The following is a 26,551-nucleotide window of genomic DNA, read 5'->3' as shown; positions in this document are numbered from 1 at the left end:
TCAGTCCATTCTATCTTTGTTTTACCAACTTGTGCTTTCTTTAATGCTTGCAGAAGTGGCCTTGTGTACATACTATAATCAAACACCCATGCTCTTGCATAATTGCACAAACCCAGGAATTGTTCCACTTGTCTCACTGTGTTCAGTTGTGATGTTTGCATCAGCTCTCTCAGGTGTCACTTTCTTTCCTTCGTGCAAAATCAATTGACCTATATATAACACCTCTTCTTGACAATACTGTAATTTATCCTTGTCTACCTTATATCCCTTGTCTGCTTGAATAGTCATTAAACAAATAGAGTCCTGTCTGCATGCATCCTCTGTTTTACTGCAAATCAATATGTCATCTTTGTACTGTATCACCGCACTTTCAAGATCGATATTGCCTAGATCCAACTGTAGGACTCTGTTAAAGATCAATGGGGGCTCATAGTACCCCTGAGGCAGCCTAGTGTGTTTTAGTCTTTTTTGATGAAACTTAAATGGAGTCAATTCCCGGGTCTCCTTATGCAGTGGTATCAAGAAAAATGCATTTTTCAAATTGATCACTGTGAAGTATCGAGCTTCTAATGGGATACTACACAATATTGTCGGCAGATTGGGAACTAAAGGAACTCAGCATCTACAATCTGGTTAAGAGGCCTCATATTCTGGATAAATCTCTATGACCCCCCTTTAGATTTATTAATCGGATAAACCGCCGCATTGCACAATGACTCTGAGGGCACCAGAATCCCTTGATTCATCAGTGCTGAAATAGTCTGAAATATACCTTCATCATCGAGACATAGGGTACTGTTTCGCTCGGGGTAAAATTGCTCCTGGCTAAAGCTTTATTTTAACCTCCTATATCCCATTCAATAAACCAACGTCATAAGGGCCTGTAGTCCATAAAACACTATGCACCTGTTTAAGGTCCTCCTGAAAGAATGCTGGTCGCTGACGTATTATCGCCATTTGCTGTGGGACTTCCCTTTTCTCTATCCTTATCCAGTATGTAATGCTCATGAAGAACACTACTTCATCAATGCTTTGGTCCTCCCCGAACATATCTTCATCAGTTATGTCAGTCAATCTGTGCCCCTCTTCAAGAGCTATCACTGATCTCCACAGTCTACCCTCATTGTCTACTCCTTTGAGAATTGCCATATCCTTTCGTATTATAGCTGCTTCTAACTCTATAGGAATAGTTTGTCCACCTTCCTCATCCATAGGTATTCTTGGTCTAAACAAAGACTCATCAGGTATCCTCACAATCTTATGGAAAAATCTCTGGATTGACAGGAACGCCCCGCAGAGCAACTTTCACTGTGAACAACAGTATGAACTCTCCCACGTTTAAATAGTGTATTCCTGAAGTGGAGCACACTATTCCTTGATCAGTAAATGAAATTGTCATGATAAGTTTCATCCTTAAATCTCTTCCTAAAATATTAACCGGTCTCTGTTGTGAGTATAACAGAGGAACGGACATGTCACATATTCTTGTGGGGACCCGTAATTTATCAGTAAAACAAACTCGGCTCGTAGCTCCAGAGAACCCTTGAGCATTCATGGCAATTCCCAACATTGGATATTTTCCCTCTCGTATACATGAACAGGTTGCTCCAGTGTCTACAAAAACAAAAAACGATTTGCCTCCTATCGTCACAATGACCCTTGGTTCATCTTGGAGGTCTGGTGTCACAGATAGTACCGAACACATCAAGTCACCCAGTGAGCTGTCCTATTGTGGATACAAGCTCATCCCCATCCCTGTGAAAGGATTTCCTCCTACCACAGTGACAACTCCTATTCTAGGTGTCAATACTTGTCATGTATTTGCATACTGTTGTGTGTGCATAGGGGCTTGTTGTGACTGCCTTTGCGGCAGATTCATTTGTACTTGTCCCTGCTGTTGCACATGCTGTACATGCGGCGCTTGTGTCTGATACAATGTCTGATCTTGGGCAAACCCTTCTCTAATCTGTGTGTTTTATGGTGGAGGATAAACTGCCGCCCCCTCTTGAACATTGGCCATTCTGTACATTCCCTCGGCTTCCACATATGTGTGCAATGTGCCCTGTCATCCCACAAGTCCAACATACCAAAGGGCCCCTCTGACAAGCCCTCCTTGTGCACTCTGGTTCCCATTTTGCGCACCTTGAAACCCACCTTGATTATTTTGAAATCCTCCTCTTCCTCTATAGCCTATACCTCTGCCTCTGGGCACAAACCCATATCCACCTTGATCCATCGGGCGCAGATTACTTGCCTGCGATGTGCCCATTGCTTCCTGCCTTACAAATCCTTCTCCACTTGTCAATACCGCTCCTTCTATGGCATATTCTGACAATTGTTTCTGAACTAACTTGACTTCCTCGATTTTCCTATTCTCATCTTTCTTCTTATTATTCTCTTGTAATAACAATGGTGTACTATTGTCAACTGTATGTCAGCCCAAGGCTTTGCTTCCATCCTCACTTGTTTCTTCATCTGTCTCTGCACTGGCTCAGTCAACCCCTGACATAAAATGTGGTAAAATAATGCCACTGTCTTTCCCCATGACCCGCAAGTTTCAAGTTGCCATTTCTCCTGAATATCCTTAAGGTAAGCAATAGGGTCTTCATCTTCCTCCATCTTACGTGTCGTAATTGCACCCTTATCTTATGTGTCAGGATACTGTACCCTGAGTGCTCTCCAAACATCTGCTCTACAATTATTAAACGGCGCTCCATCATCCACTGTATTTTGTGCAGTCACACTTGAATGCCCCGCTCTTCTCCATATGCCATCAGCTCTCTCCCCAAGAATAGCTGCCAGGAGGCCTTTTATGTCCGCTATGGCCAACGTGTTTCCTCCTGTCATTTTCTTATATCCATTTCCCAGCACCCAAAGTCAAACTCAGGAGTTTGCAACTTAAATTATCCTTGTCCATCTGCGGCCTTGGAATATACTGTGGTCTTGCTCCCCCTTTTTCAAATAAGGGAAACTGTGTAAACCCTGCCCCACAGTCAGATCCTACTATTAGTCTATCCCTGTCAGGGACGATCGTCCCTGTGTGCCTCCTTGTAGATAACAACCTTTACCTGCTCACATACGGTGACGACTCTCGCTTCTCACTGTACAATCATCCTCAAGGACGCTTAGGATATGCTATGGGATCTTGCGTCCTATCCTTAGGTTGTTTCAGATCAGACAATCTTACTTCTTTATCCATCTGCGGGCTTCCTTCAGGGGCGCACACGCTCCCTCCTCCTACCTCGAGAGTAGACTCTCTTTCCTTGTCTGACATGTCTTGTCCTGAACTAGTGTGACTATCATCCCCTTGACCCTTATCCAGATGCAATCTACTTAAAGACAATGCTCGACATTCATCACTGAACAGGCTTCCCTCCTCTCTTCATGATCAAGGCATTGGGGATCGATCATCATTTCCTCGAGTCTCATACTCGGTATTTCGTCTCAACTGTTGATAGATCTTATCGATCCTTTCTATGATGCTTTCAGCATCAAATCTTTGTTTGTCTAATGCAACTCTAGATGCCTCTGGCGTTGCTTCCTTTATCGGAAGGAACTCTTCTATTCTGTCCCATCATATTACATAGCTCTCAACCATTTGTGTCACAAAGGTGGATGAAAACCCCTGATTTTATTTTTGTCGGGTGAGAGGCCCATTGAAACGAATGGGTGTGCAGGAGGCAAGGCGGGTGAGTCCGCTGTTTACCAGACAGGTGACAGCCGCCAAAAGCGTGTGAGTTGAGAGCTATGATATTACTGGGCTTGGCCCTACTGGTTCCTTACGAGTGAGACTGGTATCAAGACCTTGTTGCCTCCTTTTTCTTTCCATTTCTTCGTCTATCTGTCTTTGCTTTCTCGCATCCCTTCTAATTCTTTCTTCCTCTTGCCTTTGTTCTTCCCCTCTCCTTATTCCTTCCTTTCTTTCCTCTTCTTCCCTTCGTCTCTGTAATCATTTGTCCCTTAGTCTTTGTGCTTCCTCCTCTTCTTTCTTCCTTTCCTGTCTATCTCTTTCTTTTATCACTCTCTGTCTATTGTCAAACTTTCTTTGTTCTTCTGCCTGTTCTTTTCTTTCTTGCTCCTCCTGATTGATCTCTTCTTGTCGCTCTGTTCTTCCTTTTCTGCTCGTCTTCTCTCAATCTCTTCTCTCGTTCTTTATTCTTTCTTTCTTGTTCATCCTTGTCTTCTCTTTGCCTCACTTCATTGATACCATTCTCATCTATTTTAAGTAAGATCTGTCCTCCCATCAATTTGTTGTGCATGAGCGGTGTCTCACCAGCTTTAGCCTTCTCTCCTTTTCATCTCTTAATCTCTCTATTTCTGTTGACAATTTCGACCATTTGCTCCTTTCTTCTTTGTCTTGTATGACCTTATAGATCTCTTCTTTTCTCTTATTCTCCTCTGGACTATTATCACTATTGTAAGCTTCGGGTTCGTATATCAGATTACTATAACCCGTTGCCAGTTTCAACTCCTTTAAAGGGTAAAACCCTCTTTCTTCTGTGCTAGCGCCTTTTACTTCAGGCGAGGTAAGGGGAGCTGAAGGCTTAACACCTTCCTACCTTCACTGACTAAACATCCACTCCTCAGGTGGAGGGTCTTCCCCTTCTTCCTGGTACATTTTCCAGAGCTCTAAAATCGCGAAACATTTCTCTCATTTCTTCCCCGTGTATGCAGCCTGCAAGTATGTGGTCATTTGTTGCAATACCGCTTTTGACAATTATCCCCATTGTGGCCATGGCATGAACATTTTATCTGCTGTGCCTTTAACCCATTCCGCACTATGCTGTTTGAGCTGGGGCATGTGCTTTGGTAATGTTTTGCAAAAGTGCATCAGAGGAGTATCTCCCATGATGACAAGTCTCAATTGACTGCCAGTACTTACCAGACTTATGAAATAACCTTCATACTTCTGCTTAAACCACCACTTTTCAACGTCTTTAAAACAACAAATATGAGCACGCACCATCAATCGTGGCTGAAGCCTATAATTTCTTGACTCGCTGTCTATTCTCTTGATTGGCTATCTATTCTCTTGATTGTCGCCAATCACTTTTCCATGCTCAATCACTGTTGCTCCTCAACTTTTCAATTTCTTCACAACTTCTATCGCTCTTCGATATTTTTACTCAACAAACAACATACAGACTAGTTGACATTACACATTAATAAAAACCGTGATCAACCTTTTCTCTCTCACCTTTACTTTATACCCTATGCAGGGTTTGAGGTGTCACCTTACGTAATTCTAATTATGCATGTTATGTTTCTGCTCTACCCTGTTGGGATTTGAAACGTCTCCTTCTGAAACCCCCTTGAGTCAGGACTCTTAGGCGCTACGTTTTCTTCACACAATAATTCCAGTTACTTAAAAATGATCTCAATCCGATCTCCTTCATTTGCCATTCCCCTTAGTCTACTCACCATTCGTTCGTTAATTGACGTGAGGCCTTTGGTATCCACTCCTCCTCCAATCTGACCTCTTTGCCTTAGATCCGCACAGCGCCCATGGAAACCGGGCAGGGATTTCGTCAAAGGGGGACCTGCCCACCATCTCAGTTCTTCTTGCCAGTTTATTTCTATCAACACTCTCCACAAGAAACCCTGCAATCTTCCGGCTAAAGGCAGAGGATACTCGATCGTCAGAAAGACTGGGGACAAACTGGTTTGGATCTTTTTCAACCATCCGCACTGCTACCATGTGAACGTATGCTTCTTTATTATCATGCATGCAATGGATGGGGTTTGCAGAATAACAAGTCCAAATAATCGAACCAACTCAGGAAGATGGCAGAGGTTGCTGTTTTATTAACACTTATCTAAAACAGGGAGGTTACAATGAACATCAACAGATGTTTGCTCAGTTCTCGACAAATTTCCCATAAAAACATCCTTATATGCAAATAATATACATCAGCAGTGATGTCATACTACATGGCAAATGAGAAAATCCTACAACCGATTATATAATTGGTTCATGGGGAACATCTAAGTATACTTTCTATAAGGACTGGGATTGTGATTGGTAGTCTACTGTCAGGTGGAAAACGTATGCCTACCTCTGAAACATGTCATCTTCAATGTTATTAAGTACACAGTTTATCATTGACTCTCCAACTATAAGGCCCTTCGATATATGGCCCTCTACAATTGGTTGGCATGCTTGTGCCATGTCTGGAACATTTGGTTCACTTAGCAGCACGTAAGCTCATGCCCAGGTGCCAGGAGGTGTGCTTGACTTTACCTCCCCACCCTATTAGCCCACCATCTCTCATCACCTACTGCCATCTGCCATGGTGATTTTTTTTTAACTTGGCCTTGCAAAGTATCCTTGTCTGTTGGAATATATGGGAGTACAGGCTTTCACTATCGGTTATCTAGGATTCCAAACTCAACTCTATTTCCATCCTCAGCTAACGTGGCAGGAGACCTTGATTTGATCGCTTCTGCAGCATTTAAATACCCTAAATGAATAAAACCTGCCACTCTTGGTGTTCTTTCTTTGCCCATTAATAAGGGATGATTCATCCTTCTAACGTTTATTGCTATCAAGAATAGATAACCGACATTGTCTGCTTCTGTTTTTATGCCAGGCAAGACAGCCCTGCCAGGCTCTTTCATGATCTCACCTTATTCTTACTGCAACACAATTCTCTGTCTTTCCTCTCTATGTGTTCTGGCTTACTAAAATGAATGACACTGATGTCCAGCTTCTATACAATGGCGACTTCGCCTGCAGTCTATTCACTACATTTAGCCAGCTTCTACGATCACTTGATCTACTTACGTTTCTCCATCCGTACAATTATTAAACAGTTGCATTTCCGTAGCACTTAGCATGCGTGCAATCTTCTTTTCTCCATATGAAAGTTTACTCGATTCTGAGCTTCGTCATCAGGTTCTGTAAAGTCTATGCATTCTTCTTCAGCCAGTATTCTCAGTGCGTCACGCTCGTCTCTTGTGATATCACTAACTTCTCTTTTACTCCTTTTCATATTCTTTCAGGGTTTCATATTCCTTCAGGGAGTTCCTCCCGCAGATTGCCGTCTCTTCAGGGATCCATTCGATAGGGTTCTCTCACTGGATACCTTTTCTCAAATACTCACTGTGGTATTGGTACAACTGCTGGTGTCAAACATGGCACAGTCTCCGACTTCCAACATATAGGAGGCTGGGGGGCGGGATTTCCTGCAGAGGCATGCAGCTGCTCCGCTACATCGGTACTCATGAGCAAATAGATACATGCAGGCTTGGGGGTGGGAAGTGTAGTGCAGGACACCCACTGATTCCATTGCAGAATATTCACTGCACACATTTTTAAGGGCAGAATATCCACTGCAATAAAATTCACTATATACAAATGAGAAAAAAAACATGGTTAGATAGGGAAGGGGATAATGAGTTTATATGGGTTGCGGGTTTATGGGTTAACAGATGTGTGTAGGGAGTGCCCTGCTAGTTTACAACAGAAAATCATTAAAAGAAAATCTGTAACAATCGGTGGTAACAAAATTGCAAGTAAAACATGCTGCAGTAAAAACACATGTAACCCAGGACGGACACACCTAGGCTGGTGTGTGTGCAAGAAGAGATAGGGGCAGTGGCACTGAAGCACAGGCAGATGGCAAAGAGGATATTGGGAGAAGAAGAAATGTAAGTGCAGAAGTAGGTGTTATTGCCTTTCTGCGCAGGAAAGTGTGTGGGAGTGCAGATCGAGATAGGGGTTAAGCAGTTTGACAGAGGCTCTAGTGGTGCAGGTGGAACTTTGAAGTAACTGTTCTAAATATCCACTGATTCAGGTGGGATAAAGGGGCACTTGTTTACCAAAAGGACCCTGCAAAAACTGCACCAAGCACTGTTTTATTATAATATAGGGTGTTGTTATGAATAAAGTGTTGTGAGAAACAGGGTTGCACTTAGAGGACATTTCATTGTTAAAGTATATGGCAGTATGAGCGAGGTGTGGAGGGCTGTGGAGGCTCTGCATCCAACACTGTCTACTAGTTCGGAAAATACTCCTGCCAGCGACGTGGAGCAAAAATCATGCAAAATTGACTCTAGTTTAGGAGAGGCAGGGATACCAGGCAATAGGTGTCTAACCCCAGGATCACCATTGAGCGAAAAGCTAAAAACATCTTGTGGTCGATAATGATATTGATGCCAGCAGTGGCAACTTGGCGCTTTGAGGCCCTGTTGCAGATTTCTGTTTGTAATAGGCAAGCCATAGATTTGTATTACATCAGGACCAATTTAATCTCTCCTCTTCCGTGGTTAATAAATTGAGTACTATTTCGTTGGTCAATAATTGCTCCTTGGTGGAGGCAATAAGCACCAGACCTGCTTGAAGTCTATACTACTTATCTTATTTTTGTTGTGACGATAAATGACAGGAATGGCTGAAACCACCTGATGATAAGCCCTGTCTGCATGATTTCAGTGAATGGTGCAAGTTCGGTCAGATTCCCCCTGACACGGGGTGACACATAGTGGAAAATACGCTGCATGAAAGGTAACAGACAGCACCTTGCCCGGGTCTGATTCTGATGCAGGTAGAGAGGCTTCATTCCCCATTAATTGCCACTTGTTTTTCACAAATGGCAAAGCAAGGATAATCTACAGGGATTCGTTGTGACAATGGCTGCCAAACATGGCTGCCATTTCTGATCACTGCGTGCATTCCTCTATGTGTTTTTTCTGGCTGGAGTTGTAAAAGGACCAGGAATCCAAGAACCACCTGCAGCATTGATGATTTCAGGACTTTGCAATTTTTCAAAACAGTCTCAACATTGACAAAAGAGAGAGCAGATAAGAAATAATAATTCGGCATTTATATAGCGCTACGAACCCTCAGGTATCTGAGCGCTGCTTATTCAGAAGGATGAAAGGCTGAATTTGGCCCTGCCGGGATTCGAACCTGCATTAGCAGGCCCTGCACTAGCAGGCTCTGCATGGATGTCAAAGCGAGTGCTCTCCTCACTGTGCCACTTGACCAGTTAAGGAGCCCCAAAACGGGAAAGAAGCTCTGGTAAATGGAAGGCAAAGGATGCGAGAAAGGGAAAGGATGCATCAGAGAATTAAGAATTGGGATAAAAACTCACTGGAGAAACGTTCAAAGGGAAGGAAGAATGAGAAAAGGTAGCCCTGGGAAATAGAGGCATGTGGAGGAGCCTGAGGGATGAAAGCAAAGGGTAGGAGCCATCGAAAATTGACATCTGTGGAAAAGAGAGGGAACACAAGGAAAGAGGAAACCAGGGAGGGAAACATGAAGGAGGCGCTGACGAAGGGGCCAATGTTGAAGAAAGGGAGGGCAAAGGATCATTAGGGTTGGTAGCACTGTAGAAAAGAAAACCATGCATGGGAGGAGGAGGAGGAAGCTCTGGGGAATTGAGGCCTAGGGATGACAGTGAGGAGAGGAAAGCAAACGAAAGGAGCCATCGAGAATGGAGACCAGGGGAAACACTTTCGTGCTCTGAAACACTTGTGTACGAGCGCGATAGAAATAAAATATCAATCAATCAATCAAAAGGGAGGGAACACAAGGTAAGAGGAAACCAGGGAAAGAAACATGAAGAAAGCACCAAGGAAGAAGCCAATGGGAAAGAGACTGAGAGCAAGGAATCATTGGGATTGGTGGCACTGTAGAAAAGAAGACAAAAGACGAGAGAGAGGAGAAGGAAGTGCTGGGAAAGTGAGGTCAGGGAATGAAAGTGAGTAAAGAAAAGTGAAGGGTAGGAGTCGTCGAGAATGGACTCCTTGGGAAATGGGAGGGAACACAAGGAAAGAGGAAGCCAGGGAAGGAAACATGAAAGAGGCACTCAGGAAGAAGCCAATTGGGAAGAGACTCAGGGCAAGTAATCAGTAGGATTGGTAGCACTGTAGAAAAGAGTACCCTCCACAGGAGTGAGGAGAGGAAAGCTTTGGGGAATTGAGGCCTGGGGACAACAGTGAGGAGAGGAAATCAAAGGGTTGGAAGTCATCGAGAATGGACACCTTGGGAAATGGGAGGGAACACAAGGAAAGAGGAAACCATGGAAGGAAACAGGAAGGAGACACTGTGGAGGAGACCAATGGGAAAGAGACTGGAATCATTGGGATTGGTAGCACTGTAGGTCGGGAGACCATGCATGGGAGTGCGGAGAATGAAACTGTGGGAAAGAGAGGCCTGGGGACAACGGTGAGGAGTGGAAAGCAAACAGTAGGAGCCATTGAGAAAGGACACCTTTTCGGAAAAGGCAGGGAACACAAGGAAAGAGGAAACCATGGAAAGAAACATGAAAGAGGCACTGATGAAGGGGCCAATGGGGAAGAGACTGAGGGCAAGGAATCATTGGGATTGGTAGCACTGTAGAAAAGAATGCCCTGCACAGGAGTGAGGAGAGGAAAGATCTGGGAAATTGAGGCCTGGGGACGACAGTGAGGAGAGGAAAGCAAAGGGTAGGAGTCACCGAGAATGGACACCTTGGGAAATGGGAGGGAACACAAGGAAAGAGGAAACCAGAAAAGGAAACAGGAAGGTGGCATCGTGGAAGAGGCCAATAGGAAAGGGACTGAGGGCAAGGAATCATTGGGATTGGTAGCACTGTAGCTCGGTGGACCATGTATGGGAGTGAGGAGAACTAAACTGTGGGAAAGAGAGGCCACGGGAGGACAGTGAGGAGAGGAAAGCAAAGCGTAGGAGCCATTGAGAATTGAGACCTGGGGAAAAGGGAGGGAAAACAAGGGAAGAGAAAACCGGGGAAGGAAACATGAAGGAAGCACCGTGGAGGAGGCCAATGAGAAAGGGACTGACGGAAAGGAAGCCTTGGAATTGGCAGCACTGTAGATTGGGAGACCAGGGGAGGGAAACTCTGGGAAGGGGAGGACTGTGGATGACAGTGAGGAGATGAAAGCAAAGGGTAGGAGTCATCGAGAATGGGCACTTTGGGAAATGGGAAGGAGCCCAAGGAAAGAGGAAACCAGGGAAGGAAACGGCACTGAGGAAGCGGCCAATGGGAAAGAGACAGAGGGTAAGGAATAATTGGGATTGGCAGCACTGCAGATCGGGAGACCGTGCACTGGAGTGAGTGGAAGGAAATTCTGGGAAAGGGAGGCCCGCAGAAGACAGTGAGCAGATGAAAGCAAAGTGTAGGAGTCATCGAGAATGGACATCTTGGGAAATGGGAAATGGGAAGGAGCACAAGGAAAGATGAAACCAGGGAAGGAAACATGAGATAGGCACTGAGGAAGAGGCCAATGGGTAATAAATAATTGGGATGTCAAGCACTGTAGATCGGGAGAACATGCACGGGAGTGAGGGAAGAAAACTCTGCAGGTGGAAGCATGATGGAGAGAGCATCAAGGATGGCAGAACCTTTAATATGTCCACCATCCACTGTGCACAGGAGGGGAGCACCTTAACCCTGCTGCTCGTGCCACCAACTCCACCGAACTGCATGTATCTCTACCATCCATAGGGACAAGGCACGAGCCTCAGACCTTCCCTTACAGCCAGGCGGGGTCCTCACAAAGGCCAAAAAAGCAAACGCTGTCCGTGATCCTTGCCAATTGCCTGTTACTCAACGTTCAGTCTCCCAGCCATGGACTCAGCAGCTCCCGGAGCAAACCCCACCCATGACTCCATCTCAGGCTTGCTATTGGGTGTGGTACTCTCCCTCTCTCTGATTTTCTCTCTCTCTGTTTCACTCAGATGTGCCCCTCTGCTCTGCAAATGCTTATTGTAAAGTTCTTCAAAATTATTTGGCCTCACTGATGCAGTAGTTTGCTTTTAGTAGTGTTATCACACAACTGCAAGCCTAATCTGAAAAGTTATAAAACAGACCCATTTGAATTTTAGTAACATGAAATCAAAAACAGAGCCCGATCCCATTGGTTGGGCCGGCAGTTAGCTACATCAGGCATGTAAATGTATAAACAGGATGTGCTTGTCATTTCTCATAACACCTTTAGAGCCTGATTCGCAGAAGCGTGTTATGAAGCTGCAATCCCATAGGAAAACGTTCTGTGAATCAGGCCCTTGGTTTCTATAAAGCAACGCGTGTGCCATGTTAGTGGTGCGAGTGCTCGCATCATTTGATGTACATGAGAAGCGTAGTGAGCCATTCTACATCCATGCTAGTATTAGATCCCTGTGAAGGCATTTCCAGGCACGCTCATTGGTTTAGGGTCTATGCGCAATCCCATGTGCCAGACGTTATCTGTGTCCTGGGGTTTAGTCGCCTATTAACTTCCCCGTAACTAATGAAGCCGGTCTTGCTTTGCCCGTGAAATCTGAATGTCACCCTCGTATGATTTTTAAAGAGGATCCCTGAACACGCACAGATAATGCAAACCCTTACACCATCCAATGGTGTAGGGCCTTCGCGTTGCCAGAATCCGATCAACAGGAATCAAAGTTTGATAGTTCAGCCAACTTTGCATATGCCATATTTCCTTCTTTTTTAAAGACCACAGTTAATACTTTTCTAATGTGCAAGTGCTGTGCGACACGTTATGAAATGCTTGCACAATAAAGGTAAAGGCCCTCATTCCGAGATTGGAGGCAGCGGTCTGGTTGAATGGGGACTTACTGAGTCATTCCGACCCTTGAGGACCCGGTAAGTCTGCATTCAACCAACCATTCCCCATTTCCATTTAAGCCCCCATAGGGCTCAATGGGAATGGGGAAGGCACTAACAACGGGCCTGTAAAGGGTCAGACCACACGTCCTTTACAGTTCCCGCTAAGGGACCTCAGAATTGGGCGGTAAGGGATTACCCGGTATACCTTACCACCCAACTCATAATGACCCCCAAAGACTACAGTTGTCCCGGGGGGATACCTCAAGCAGCATCGTGCTCGCATTGGAAACAAGACGACACGAAACAACACAGGTTCGATCCCCGGTCCGCTCTTAGAAACCTCTGGGTTTTAGCCGTTATAAATACGCAACTAAAACTTATTTCTGTAACACCGCCTCGATGCCCCCGAGCTGTGTGAGCGCTTTAAAAATGCAAATAATTAAATAATTAAACAAAATTAGTATAAAGTTTCTTCCACCCACACATCCTATATCTCATGGGTGGTTGCACAGCGCACCATACACCTTGACTGCCAATTCCAGTAGCTGAACTGCAATTAAACTTGCAGGGCAATTAAACAATTGATTAACTGAAGTCATCTTTAATTCTTCACAGGAAAATGCGCCTGGCTCGCTCTGCATATTTTGCACTGAGGGACAAAATGGAGGAATTCTCTGCTCGCACCTCCTCCCCCAGTTGCGCGGTTCCCAGGCAAAGGAAGCCAATTAATAGAATACCATGTGGTTGTCCCTGAGTTGCTAATGGCGCGGAAGGCAATGGAAGGATATAACGCAGGGTCACTGGGAGCACAGTAGGTAAATTACAGGGACCCTCGCGCCGGAAGTCCTCACTGTATTCCGCCATTAGGCCTGCTGCCGGAAGCTGCATAGACTGCAGACAGCGCGCAATGCTAAAGAGTCCGGGAGGTTCACAATTAGCAGATGAAGATGTAATGTGATAGCACTTCAACCTAGCCGAAATGCAAGATCTCATTAGCAGAAGACCCTAATGATTAGGCGGTAATCTCTACCATCCATTATGGATAGATGCCCTACACGAAGGCACTGGCATAAATAACATCGCAGCCAATCAAGTAAACACGATTTCCTTAGTCTTCATCATTAACCCCCATTTTGTATAATTCATAATTTTATTATCTTCCACGGGTTTACCCACATCATTTAATTCTCAGGCCATTTCCATTAGGAGCCCATTTGCCGCATTTGAAGCGGGATCTATCGCGGCGCGCTACCGCGCCACCGTTGGCAAGCCGCGCGGCAAATGGCCCATAAGTCACGCGCGATACTCGTAAAAAAATAGCGCGCGCTGACTAATTGATAAAGCATTGCCGCAGCCTCCGAAGAGAAGGCCTTGATTAGCGTAATATATCGTGATTGTATCGCTTGGCATCGTCGTTTCCAGGCGCAGGCAGCTGCCAGCCTGAGATATGCGGGTGCGCTGCGCCATCAGTTAGAGCAGGTCGCCCCCTCCCTCCCACACCTTCCAGGCTCATCAAACACCCAATAACAGAACCCAGGAAGGAAGCACAACACAATTGCCGTCTGTATGCTCTGCTCTCCTCCCAACCCCCCCTCTCCGGCGTATGAAAATATTTGGGGTTCTTCGCTGTGCTGCTTTCTGTACCGTAAACATTTATTTAAATGGGGCTGTCTTTTCAGTAATGGAGAATGAAGAAAACAACAATGGTCTGATTTTGACAAATTAACTTGTGATTTGGGGAGTCAGTGAAGCAGGGACCAGACATTCCTAAGTATTCTAATTAAATGAGCCTGCAACATTTATTTTAATGCAATGGAGTCAGCCACATGAAGAAAAACGTTTTAATTTATTTTGCAGTGACATTATGAAAAATTTCCCTGCCGCAATGGACCTGCAAAAAAAAAACAAATCTCATATGAATCCAGGCCCTTGCTTGAAATATGTTCCACTCGTACAATGTCACCTTCCCAGGTGAAAAACAACCCGAGAAAGAAAGGCACTCACCCACGTGTTTCTCAGACCACCACCCTTCTGGAGGCGCACCAATTTTTGGAAAATGATTATGTATTGTTTCAACAAAAAGTGTATCCTCCGCCCACCAATTGAAGGAAAAACTGAGCAAAACTATAACTTTCGTGCGAAATGGCTGACTGAACGGTCCCTGTTCAAATATTTGAAGTCACTGCTGGGTGACTTGGCGGAATGGCACAACTCTTAAATGGAAGACATCTTGTGGCCAGCAATGGTTGGCCATTCTTAGCAGCTCTATCTATAATTATAAAAGTGAACATTTGTATGTTTGTGGCTGGCGAAGCTCTTTTCCTTATACAATTCCATACCATTTTAAAAATCTGAACCACATGTTGCATAGTTATCTCTTAGGACTGTCCGAACAATACTGGCTACGTGATATTTGGACACCCCACCCCTTTCCCCGGATTCCCGCACAAATCAAAATGTGTTTGTGGGTTTGTGGTTTAGCCAAACGTTGTTCATTATACAATTCCAGTGTTTCACCAATCTGCACCAAATTTTACATAGTTGCCTATTAGGACCCTCTGGACATTACTAGCTACATAACATTTGGGCACCCCACCCCTGCCCCGGATTTCAGCACCTTAACACATAAAACAGTTGCCTGAAATCGATGAAACACCAATGTGGTTGTAGAAGGACCGGTCCTCAACCCTAGAATGCACGGTGTCTGGGACATTTGCATCGCAATGCACCGCAACAAACCACACAACGCCAGGGTGAGGCAAGAGGTGGGGAGAGAGCACACTAGGTCCCAGTATGCAGCAGCACGCCAACTCTCGCCTCCCCACAACGTCTGCTCCTGGATATGTCAGCCAGCCACACTTGCCCATACTGAGTGCAGTTTCCTTCAGAGTGCAAAGCACATCAAGCGATCAACAAATTGGAACAGCAACCTCCTGGATCATTGATTTTCAACAATTGATGAGAGTGTTGTCATGTCTGTCCACAGAACCCGGAGAACGAGTACTTTTTGCTAGTGAATATTAAAACATTTCACCAACAAAGCCCATTTAAAAAAATCAGTAAGGGCCAACACCTCCAAGGAACTGCAAAATTAGTCTAATCCTTTTTTGTCCACAGCAAAGCACTATCGAATATGATGCTACATTGTCGACGGCAAAGTTGACCACTCAATTCTCTGTACTAGCCTCTCGATACTTGGCATTTTTAGATCGGCACTCTCTTGCATTGTATTTTCCGTCCACCCTCTTCTTCAGAATCCTGGCCTGGAACTTGTCCATCTCCCAGCACCTCTTTTATGGTGTTCCCCACAGTTCTCTCCTTGGTCCTCTTCTGTTCTCTATCTACATTACACATCTTGCTACTGTTATTTCCCGCTTTGGTCTTTCCTGTTATTTCTATGTGTATGATTCCCAAATTCTAATATTCATTGTTATCTTTCACTGATCAACTACACACTGCCTCCCCTTTCCATGACTTAAATACTACTCATTCTCTTCATCTTTACTCCAATAACATTGGACTGTGTTCTTTCCTGCCTCCTGTCCTTAAGCTTGACTCTTTTCTGAATTATTTATTAAGCATTAGCTGCCCTTTTCCTTTAAATGTGCCCTTTTCAGAACTATATACATACATATACCATTGCAATAGATGACACTAAATTCCAGGCTTGACACCTGTTTAAACACCAAGTAATGAATAAATAGCAAGTCATCAGGGGCCTGGCTAAAGACACCCATGCTGAGCTGCTGGTGCAGCAACCTCTTGCTGTGCCAGGCATGATCTGGGGATTTGCATCACATTACCTTTACCCATGATCAAACTTCTGCTCCTCGGTGCCCACACAGCTCTCCAGAGCAGTGCAGCATGATCAGTTTACCACTGGTCAAAGTGTAGCGCATATTTGGAGGGGGACAAGTCTCTACCATGTCACATCAGCTTGAATACTTATCATTTGACCCGTTGCATAAGTTGTAATATGACTATGTGCAATATCTGTAACAACAGTATGATGTTTTGTAGTATTCACAATGTGTCAACGACCGCTACCATGCCTGTACCTGTGTAACTAAGTTCTTGCAAGTAACAGCGCCTCAATGCCCCTGGGCTGCTTGCGCGCTATATAAATATAAATATAAATACATGTCCACAGTCACAGGACCTGATTGCCAGTGTACATGCTTTGCTATTTCAAAGCTTGCACACTGGGCATCAGCTTCCCTAACTGGCATGGGAAATCCCGCAAAGCAAATGAGGAAATCCCCCGCAATGAGAGCGCATCTGCAAAATTAGGGGGGGGTGCATTCCGTAGTCAAGAAAAGGTGTCACTGTAATGGTGGCCTCCATCTCCGCACATGGCAGCTGCCTTACTGGTCATTCCCAAGCAGGATGATCCAACACATGCCAAGCCAGGGTTTGTGTGTCTTTTTATCTCCCTGATCGGGAGCAGACCAAAAACCGGCATGGTGGACAGCAGAGGCAAACACAGTCACAGAGGTGGTCGGCTGTGCCGAACTTAGAAGGTCAGGGAGAAAATGTTTTGTCAACTTTAGAGCAATACAAATAAATGATAAAATGAAATGAAATTAAGCCACATATTAACCATTTCCCATCTTCCCCATAACGTGATGCCAACTCGTTAAGACGCCTAGGCTTTCAAAGGTAAGGGAATATTGAATCTGCCTCCAGGCTATCACACCTCAGAATCACTTCAGAGCTGCATCCAGGCCATCACACCTCGGAATCACACCAGAGCTGCATCCAGGCCATCACACCTCAGAATCACTTCAGAGCTGCATCCAGGCCATCACACCTCGGAATCACACCAGAGCTGCATCCAGGCCATCACAAATCAGAATCACATCAGAGCTGCATCCAGGCCATCACACCTCGGAATCACACCAGAGCTGCATCCAGGCCATCACAAATCAGAATCACATCAGAGCTGCATCCAGGCCATCACACCTCGGAATCACTTCAGAGCTGCATCCAGGCCATCACACCTCGGAATCACATCAGAGCTGCATCCAGGCCATCACAAATCAGAATCACATCAGAGCTGCATCCAGGTCATCACACCTCAGAATCACATCAGAGCTGCATCCAGGCAATCACACCTCAGAATCACATCAGAGCTGCATCCAAGCCATCACAAATCAGAATCGCATCAGAGCTGCATCCAGGCCATCACAAATCAGAATCACAGCAGAGCTGCATCCAGGCCATCACACCTTGGAATCACATCAGAGCTGCATCCAGGCCATCACAAATCAGAATCACATCAGAGCTGCATCCAGGCCATCACACCTCAGAATCACATCAGAGCTGCATCCAGGCCATCACACCATGGAATCACATCAGAGCTGCATCCAGGCTATCCCACCTCAGAATCACTTCAGAGCTGCATCCAGGCCATCACACCTCAGAATCACATCAGAGCTGCATCCAGGCCATCACACCTTGGAATCACTTCAGAGCTGTATCCAGGCCATCACACCTCAGAATCACATCGGAGCTGTATCCAGGCCATCACACCTCAGAATCACATCAGAGCTGTATCCAGGCCATCACACCTCAGAATCACTTCAGAGCTGTATCCAGGCTATCACACCTCATAATCACTTCAGAGCTGCACCCAGGCCATCACACCTCAGAATCAAATCAGAGCTGCATCCAGGCCATCACACATCGGAATCACACCAGAACTGCATCCAGGCCATCACACCTCAGAATCACATCAGAGCTGCATCCAGGCTATCACACCTCAGAATCACTTCAGAGCTGCATCCAGGCCATCACACCTCAGAATCACATCAGAGTAGCATCCAGGCCATCACACCTCAGAATCACATCAGAGCTGTATCCAGGCCATCACACCTCAGAATCACATCACAGCTGTATCCAGGCCATCACACGAGAGCTACATCCAGGCCATCATACCTCACAATCACATTGGAGCTGTATCCAGGCATCACACCTCACAATCACATTGGAGCTGTATCCAGGCCATCACTCATTGGAATCAAATCAGAGCTGTATCCATGCCATCACACCTCAGAATCACATTGGAGCTGTATCCAGGCCATCAATCATCGGAATCACATCAGAGCTGTATCCAGGCATCACACCTCAGAATCACATTGGAGCTGTATACAGGCTATCACACCTCAGAATCACTTCAGAGCTGCACCCAGGCCATCACACCTCAGAATCACATCAGAGCTGCATCAAGGCCATCACAAATCGGAATCACACCAGAACTGCATCCAGGCCATCACACCTCAGAATCACATCAGAGCTGCATCCAGGCTATCACACCTCAGAATCACATCAGAGTTGCATCCAGGCCATCACACCTCAGAATCATGTTGGAGCTGTATCCAGGCTATCACACCTCAGAATCACATCGGAGCTGTATCCAGGCCATCACTCATCGGAATCACATCAGAGCTGTATCCAGGCCATCATACGTGGGAAGCAAGTTAGAGCTGAATCCTGGCAGTAGGCAAGAGGGTATAATGCATCTAGGTGACCTGATTGGAAAGGGTGGAACTAGGAGATAGGGGGGCCCGTCAGGCCCAATAGTTATTCATCAAATGCCCTGTTGCCTCCTACTAGGTCAGAATCACATCAGAGCTGCATCCAGGCCATCACACCTCAGAATCACATCAGAGCTGCATCCAGGCCATCACAACTCAGAATCACATCGGAGCTGTATCCAGGCCATCACTCATCGGAATCACAACAGAGCTGTATCCAGGCCATCACACGAGAGCTGCATCCAAGCCATCAGACCTCACAATCACATTGGAGCTGTATCCAGGCCATCACGCCTCAGAATCACCTCAGAGCTGCATGCAGGCCATCAGACCTCAGAATCACATTGGAGCTGTATCCAGGCCATCACACCTCAGAATCACATCCGAGCTGTATCCAGGCCCTCACACGTGGGAAGCAAGTTAGAGCTGTATCTAGGTGACCTGATTGGAAAGGGTGGAACTAGGAGATAGGGGGGGCCCGTCAGGCCCAATAGTTATTAATCGAATGCTCTTTTGCCTCCTACTAGGTTTCCTCCCCACAAAGGTTTATCCGGGCTCTGTAAAGCTTACTGCATTCAGGGCACAAAAAGAGAACGTTGTTCACTGACTTCTGGTCCTACACTTACAGTGACACAACTTAGTTTCCTGTGCGATTCTACACCAGACCCTATATTTAGCTACCATATGCATCTGACTAACACAAAGTTGCAGGAAAGACTGCTTTCTGCGTCAAATTTTAATCATGATTTTGTGGGAGCTTTTTTTTACTAGAAATTCCATCAAATATCACAATGATGTGAACTGAATGCAGAAAGTTCTCATTTTGAGATCTCAATTACCTCTGTTAACCACTTAGTGGTGCCTGCAAAGGTCTCTGCGGTGTGGGCGCGCAATTATAGTGCAGGTCTCAGGGACCTGGACGTGAATGCACTACACATTGGGCCTGTAGAGGACGTGGCTGCCCTAGTCCTGTGGGGGGAAGTGGTTAACATCTCTTTTAACCTGTTCCAGATATCTCTTCCTAATGGAGCCTATATTAAGCCACAACCTGCCCACGCCGAGGTTATTCAGCGCCCTCTTTGCATACTTTCACTACTCACGCGTGCCCACCCTTCCATTCCCAGGGTTACAATTCTGATCACTTGGTAGAATAGCGCCGGTTTGTCCCCCAGCTTCAGACCCAGAAGCTCACAGTAGTGGTGGTCCCCTATTAGCGCGCAGTGTGCTCCATAGGTTACAATTCAATTTTCTCCCATTATCAGATTGTCTGGCAGAGGGGAGCATGCGCACTAGGGTCTGTTTATGTGACGCCAGCCCCAGAGAAGAAAAAACATCAACAAGTTGTATCTGTCTTGACTTGGTTTAGGCAGTTAAGAAAAAAGTGGTTCAACCCCTCTAGGGTGTCCTATGTGAGCATGCATTTGCCTTTCTACATTTGGTGGTTGCCCACAGGCGAGCTTATGTTTGCTATCCCCAACGTTCCCGTTGGCATTCTGATTTATTTCATTCACTCAGAGGGTTTATGATGTCACTTCCTCTAGCCCTTCCTGCTTGGACAATGGCACCAGTGATGATCTTCTAGCATTTTGGATAATGCCAGTAGACTACACTTTGGAGAGTGGACTGAAATAGAGATGAATTTTCAGTCTGTGATGTTGAAGTGCGAGGAGTGGGTGCTGGAGAAATCATTCATTTGTGGCCGGAAAGCGTTGGTGAAATCCTGCCTTTACCAGACAATCTATTCCTAGGTGTGTCGAGATAATCCCCCCAAAATACTTTTAACGACTGTCAAACGGACAAACAGGTTTTCCTATATCGCAAAATCCATCAAGCTCTCATTTGTTAACCAATCACAAACAGTGCTAGTTAAGTTATTTCATTGTAAGGCATTTAGTTACAAAAGCATAGTAAGTGTGGCCACTATTTGCATGATAGAATACCACGTTAGGCACATCCGCGTTGATGGGTCCCTGGTGAATATCTCTCAATTCTAACATGCACTACTGCACACTACTGCTACAGAACGTACCGTGTTTCTTTTTCAGTCCAACATCTCATCTTTATGAAAAATATTTTTCCAACAATAAGCGGAAGCAACACCCTGTCACCAGCCCCATCTTCCCCAAGAATAACTTAATAATGGGATTTTGTGAAAGTCTATCAGACCTCTTCCTCTCTCTCAGTTCTTTGATGGCATCACTGGTTTACAGCAGCGTGCATTACATAGGCCCTAATAATGCACACACAGTGTCAGGAAATGCATCAATCATAAGCAAGGTTTCCCCTTTGCCTACTTAGCAACATTGCCTAAAATACTGAAATTATTATTTAAACACACGTACATAATGTATCTGTGGCAGACTAGTTGTGACCTCGGGGCCTTGACCTCCCACAGCAATTCTTCCCAGCTCCTTTCTATCCACAGCACTTGCATTTCGCACCCTCAGCTCTGGAGGCTCGCGCTTACACCTCCCGCAGCCCGGGCCGTGTAGCACTCCACATTCCTAGCACTTCATCTACGGCTCACCCACGAGCCCGGACCCCCCACTTCACTCTTCTTTTCTACACTTGCACATTCTGAATACTCACAAGGCAGAGTAGATTCGTGACTTTCCCCCTCTGCTCTTGAATATTTCTTTTGTAATGTATTTCCCACACTCGCTCCCTCCCTGCCCTTTGGGCGCTTTGAAACAGTATTTTCTTAATGTAGAAGCGCCTAACAAGAAAACAAGGAAAGAAATAAATAGATAAATCACTGCTCACCTGTAATAAGGAAACAGTGGTGCTCTGACTTAGGCACAACTACAACCATCCCCATAAAGTCCCTCAAGCACTTCCAGAAAGTCTGGGCCCGGGCTTTGCCCACAGAGGAGACACAGAGAACCCATCCTCAGTTTAAAGGGCCTATAGTTCCTTCCAGATTTCCTGTCTACAGAACTTGGCTGCTGGGGTTTTAGGAGAGTATGTATAAGGGCTTTTCCCTTCTGTTTTCTTGGACATGGTTTCAACGTCCCCAGGATCACAATGACACCCTTGCATGGCCGAAGGATTAAAAGCCTGATATCTCCTGAGCCAAAGAAAGTGCCTATTTCCATACATTTTGCTCAAAATGAAAATACTTGGTGCGCTGATACTACTCTGGTGATGATTTGGCTCAGTATAAGAAATGTGCAAAACAGCATGGGGTGGGGGGGCATTTGCTCATTTTTCAGGGAGTTGCAAACTTGCAAAATTCATATTTCTGACTTACACCGTCTCCCAAGTGTTGTTCACAGGAATTCCATGTGTACAGGATATCCAGATCTCAATTTCTCTAGCATGTGAGTCACATTAATAGCAAATTCACTTCTGTTTTATGCCCTTCCTCTCTAGTTTTATTATCTGGCTTACTGAGGTTTTTGGGGGAACTGGTGTTCACGTTCTTTTTTTTCCACCTGAAAAATTGTCTCCCTGCTCCTCAGTCCTGCAAGGTGATCTTACTATGCCAGAAGGTGCAGCAAAGTGTGTCATAGCCTCAGGGTAAGAGTCACAACACAGTAAGACAACACAACATAACAGAAGAGTGCCATACTGTCACTGCCTACAGAAGAACAGACATCTGGCCCATCTCCCCGTCTCTTCCCTGTTTGTCACACATCCATCTCAGCTTGTCTAGCTTTTCTCATGATCTAATGAAGACAGCCTTCACAGGGAGCTCAGGCTATATTTTCTCACATTTGATGCCTAACTTGATAGTCTCCTCCCAAGTCCTCTCTCACAATGAATTAAAGGAGTAAAGCATTTTCAATGTTACTTTATCAGTTTGACCTCTTCATTCCCTCACCTTCTGTTAAGAACATCATTCACCTGTATACATAGTCTACTCTTGACTTCACCACTCTTGGCTCATGCTTGGCAGTCACAGAATTAGCATTCTGGAATTTGACTTGGGGTACATTGTATAGAGAAACCCGGGCAAGTAAGCACCAAGCATCCAAGACTGCCGGAGCATCCTTGTGTGCCCCTCCGGCACCCACCAAGGCATTACGCACTAACTTATAATTCTTCAAATCTGCCTTGGAAACACAGTCCTATTATCACAAGCCCTTTGATATATCAGCCCCCTCCCTATTGCAGAGCTATGGTACTTCAAACACAACTCAGATGCACCCAGTTTGACTGACTTGCACCCAGGATAACTGGCATACACCCAGGCTAACTGACTTGCAACCAGGCTAACCAACCTTCACCCAGGCTAACTGGCATGCACCCAGGCGAACTGATTTGCACCCAGGCTAAACGACTTTCACCCAGGCTAACTGACATGCACCCAGGCTAACTGACTTGCACCCAGGCTAACCGATGTTCACCCAGGCTAACTGGCATGCACCCAGGCTAACCAGCATGCACCCAGGCTAACTAACTTGCACCCAGGATAACCGACTTTCACCCAGGCTAACTGGCATGCACCCAGGCTAACTGGCATGCACCCAGGCTACTGACTTGCATCCAGGCTAACCGACTTTCACCCAGGCTAACTGGCATGCACCCAGGCAAACTGATTTCCACCCAGGCTTGACTTTCACCCAGGCTAACCGGCATGCACCGAGGCTAACTGACTTGCACCCAGGCTAACCGACTTTCCTCCAGGCTAACTAACATGCACCCAGGCTAACTGGCATGCACCCAGGCTAACTGACATGCACCTTGCCTATTACAAAACATTCTTCTGCCATTCTATAACTCCCTCTCTGTGTTTGCAGCATCTATTTCCCACTTTCCCATCCTCTTATCATTGCTTCGTTCTTTACCATTCGCTCTCTCTCTCTACCTCTCTCTCTCTCTCCCTCTCTCTCTCTCTCTCTCTCTCTCTCTATTTCTCTCTCTCTCTCTCTCTCTCTTCCTGTGTGGGTGGGAGTCGCACCTGACAACTATCTCTCTCCCTCTCCCTCTCTCTCTCTCTCTCTCTGTCTTTCTCTCTCTCTCTTCCTGTGTGGGTGGGAGTCGCGTTGTCAGGTGCACATTTGCTAGAGTTACCTCAGACATTGCTAACAGCGGCAAGACCAGAGGAAAACCCTAGATTTCGTGAGGGGGATAGAAGCGTGTGGAAAATAAGCTCTTTTAAAAAATGCTTGCTGATCAAAGCACTTTAACAAAACCTGAAAAGAAAAGAAACACGTAAATACCTTTCTGATAGATGGTTATCATTCCTAGTTAGACCGTCTGGTACATTCCCAATGAACTCTTTGGACACGCCCCTTTGAAAAAAGGGAAATGGACAAAGAAGATTAGTGAGGGTTCCAGCCTGTGTGGCACAACATCAATAAGCATTTCGTGAACATAATATTGACCTCAGAGCTATATATTTGACAAATCTATCTGTGATAACAGGGTTGGATGATTGAATCAGTGAGTCCATCATGAACAATGGGCATTGGAATATTTGTAATCTTGAACCATGTATGCTGATTCAGACCGCTGTGCAATGTGACTGTAGGAGTTGGAGGGTTGCTGCATCGGTAACTCTGATATGATCCAAGGGCAGTTCAACAATAAGGTTTCCATTCCCTGCACATAATGTTCTCCAAGTCTAAGGGTAAGGATCGCTGTGCACATGCTTGGCTACATATATTACACAGCGTGCAGTAGCGGCTTTGTAGTTATGATATGATATGGCATTTATAACGTGCCTAAACACAAGTGTTTCAAGGCGCGACGAGGCAAGGGAGGGGGAACAGGGGAAGAAGATAACGATCCTACTAGGCCCGGTGTCATTCAGATTGCGCAAGTGCATGGGAAAGGGAAAAGTGCGAGGGTGCAGGGAGAGGGGAAAGTGCAATACATGGGATAGGATATGAATAAAAAACGGCCAGCTAGTGGCAAGTGCAAGGTAAGTTCAGGCATGAGTGCAGGTAGGGGGACTTTAGGGATACAGAAACAGTCTCCAAGTGCAGGGTTGCCAGGGAGGCAGTGAGGTGAGCAACTGGCAGGGCCGGCGGGCCTGTGAGCAGAGAGGGAGGCCATCTAACCAGTGCAGTTTCAGCCAGGAATCAGCAGGGTAGAGGAAGAGAGAAAGCAGAAGCAAAGAGGAAGGTTTTGAGGAGCTTCCGGAACAGGAGATGGATCTCCTCAAGTTTCAGGGAGGCAGGAAGGCTGTTCCAAAGGGAGGCCCCTGCCGAAGAGAGAGATCTACCACCAACTCGATGCTTGGAGAAGCGACTGACCCTGAGGGAGTTGGAGGCGGATGAGCGAAGGGCTTGGGAAGGAAGATATTTAGGAAGAGAGAGTTGAAGGTATTTAGGCCCCAGCCCCCAGAAGGCCTTGTGGACAATGCAAAGGGTTTTGAATTTAATCATCGCAGCCACTGGGAGCTAGTGCAGAGATTTCAGCCCTGGGGAGATACGATCCCTGGGCTTCAGGCCAAGGACAAGGACAAGTCTCGCAGTCCTGTTCTGGATAAGTTGCAGAGGGCGGAGAGTAGAGGCAGGCAGATTTTAGGGGCTGTTACAGTAGTCCAACATAGAGAGAACCAGGGCTCTGGAGACAGTGAGCTTCTGGGGGAAGGTGAGGAAAGGAAGAATACCTCTGAGGAGGTGCAGGTGGTATTGCGACTTCTTAGAGACATCAGAGATGTGAGGACAGAAGGAGAGTGTGGAGTCGAAGATGACCCCGAGGTTTTTTGCCTTACAGGTGGGAGCAGGAAGAGGGCCAAGAGAAGCAGGCCAAAGAGCTGCAGGGAAGGATGGAGTGGGTGTGCCGATGAGTAGAATCTCAGTCTTACTGGCATTAAGGCAGAGGTCATTGGCTGCATACCACACCTGGATAGCAGACAGACAGTCACAGATGAGGGAAGAAGAGGAGGAGGCCGAGGGTAGCCTGAAAATGAGCTGGATATCATCCGCATAGCACTGAAAATTGGGGCAGAGATCGGCGATGCGGTGGGCAAGGAGTGCCAGGTATTGGTTGAACAGCCAGGGAGAGAGGTTAGATCCCTGGGGGACACCACAGGTAGAGAAAAAGATATCAGAGAGGAAAGACCCAAGTTGGACCTGGGAGGGTCGATCGGAGAGGAAGGAAGTCAGCCAAGCCAGAGCCTGACCAGTGATACCCAGGTTATCACAGAGGCGGTTGAGCAGGATGGCATGGTTGACAGTGTCAAAGGCAGAAGAGAGATCATGCAAGATGAGGACGCAGGGGGTGTTGGAGTCAAGGTTGGAGAGCAGGTCTTCACGGATGTTCAGGAGAGCAGTTTCCATGCTTCTGGTGGCTCTGAAGCCACACTGATGGTCATGGAGACAACCAACAGATTCAATGTGGAGATTAGGCTGGGAGAGGGCCAGTTTCTCCAGGAGCTTACCCAGGAAGGGAGTGATGGAGATTGGGCGATAGTTAGCCGGGCAAGAGGGGTCGGCAGAGGGCTTCTTAAGAAGAGGGTGAACAAGGGAGTGCTTCAGAGGGGATGGGAAGACTCCCGTGGTGAAG

Source organism: Ambystoma mexicanum, chromosome 2q (assembly GCF_040938575.1).
Source record: "Ambystoma mexicanum isolate Mex_15411 chromosome 2q, UKY_AmexF1_1, whole genome shotgun sequence".
Taxonomy (NCBI): Eukaryota; Metazoa; Chordata; class Amphibia; order Caudata; family Ambystomatidae; genus Ambystoma; species Ambystoma mexicanum.
The sequence above is the reverse complement of the archived record's forward strand: the minus strand, read 5'-3'. Positions refer to the sequence as shown.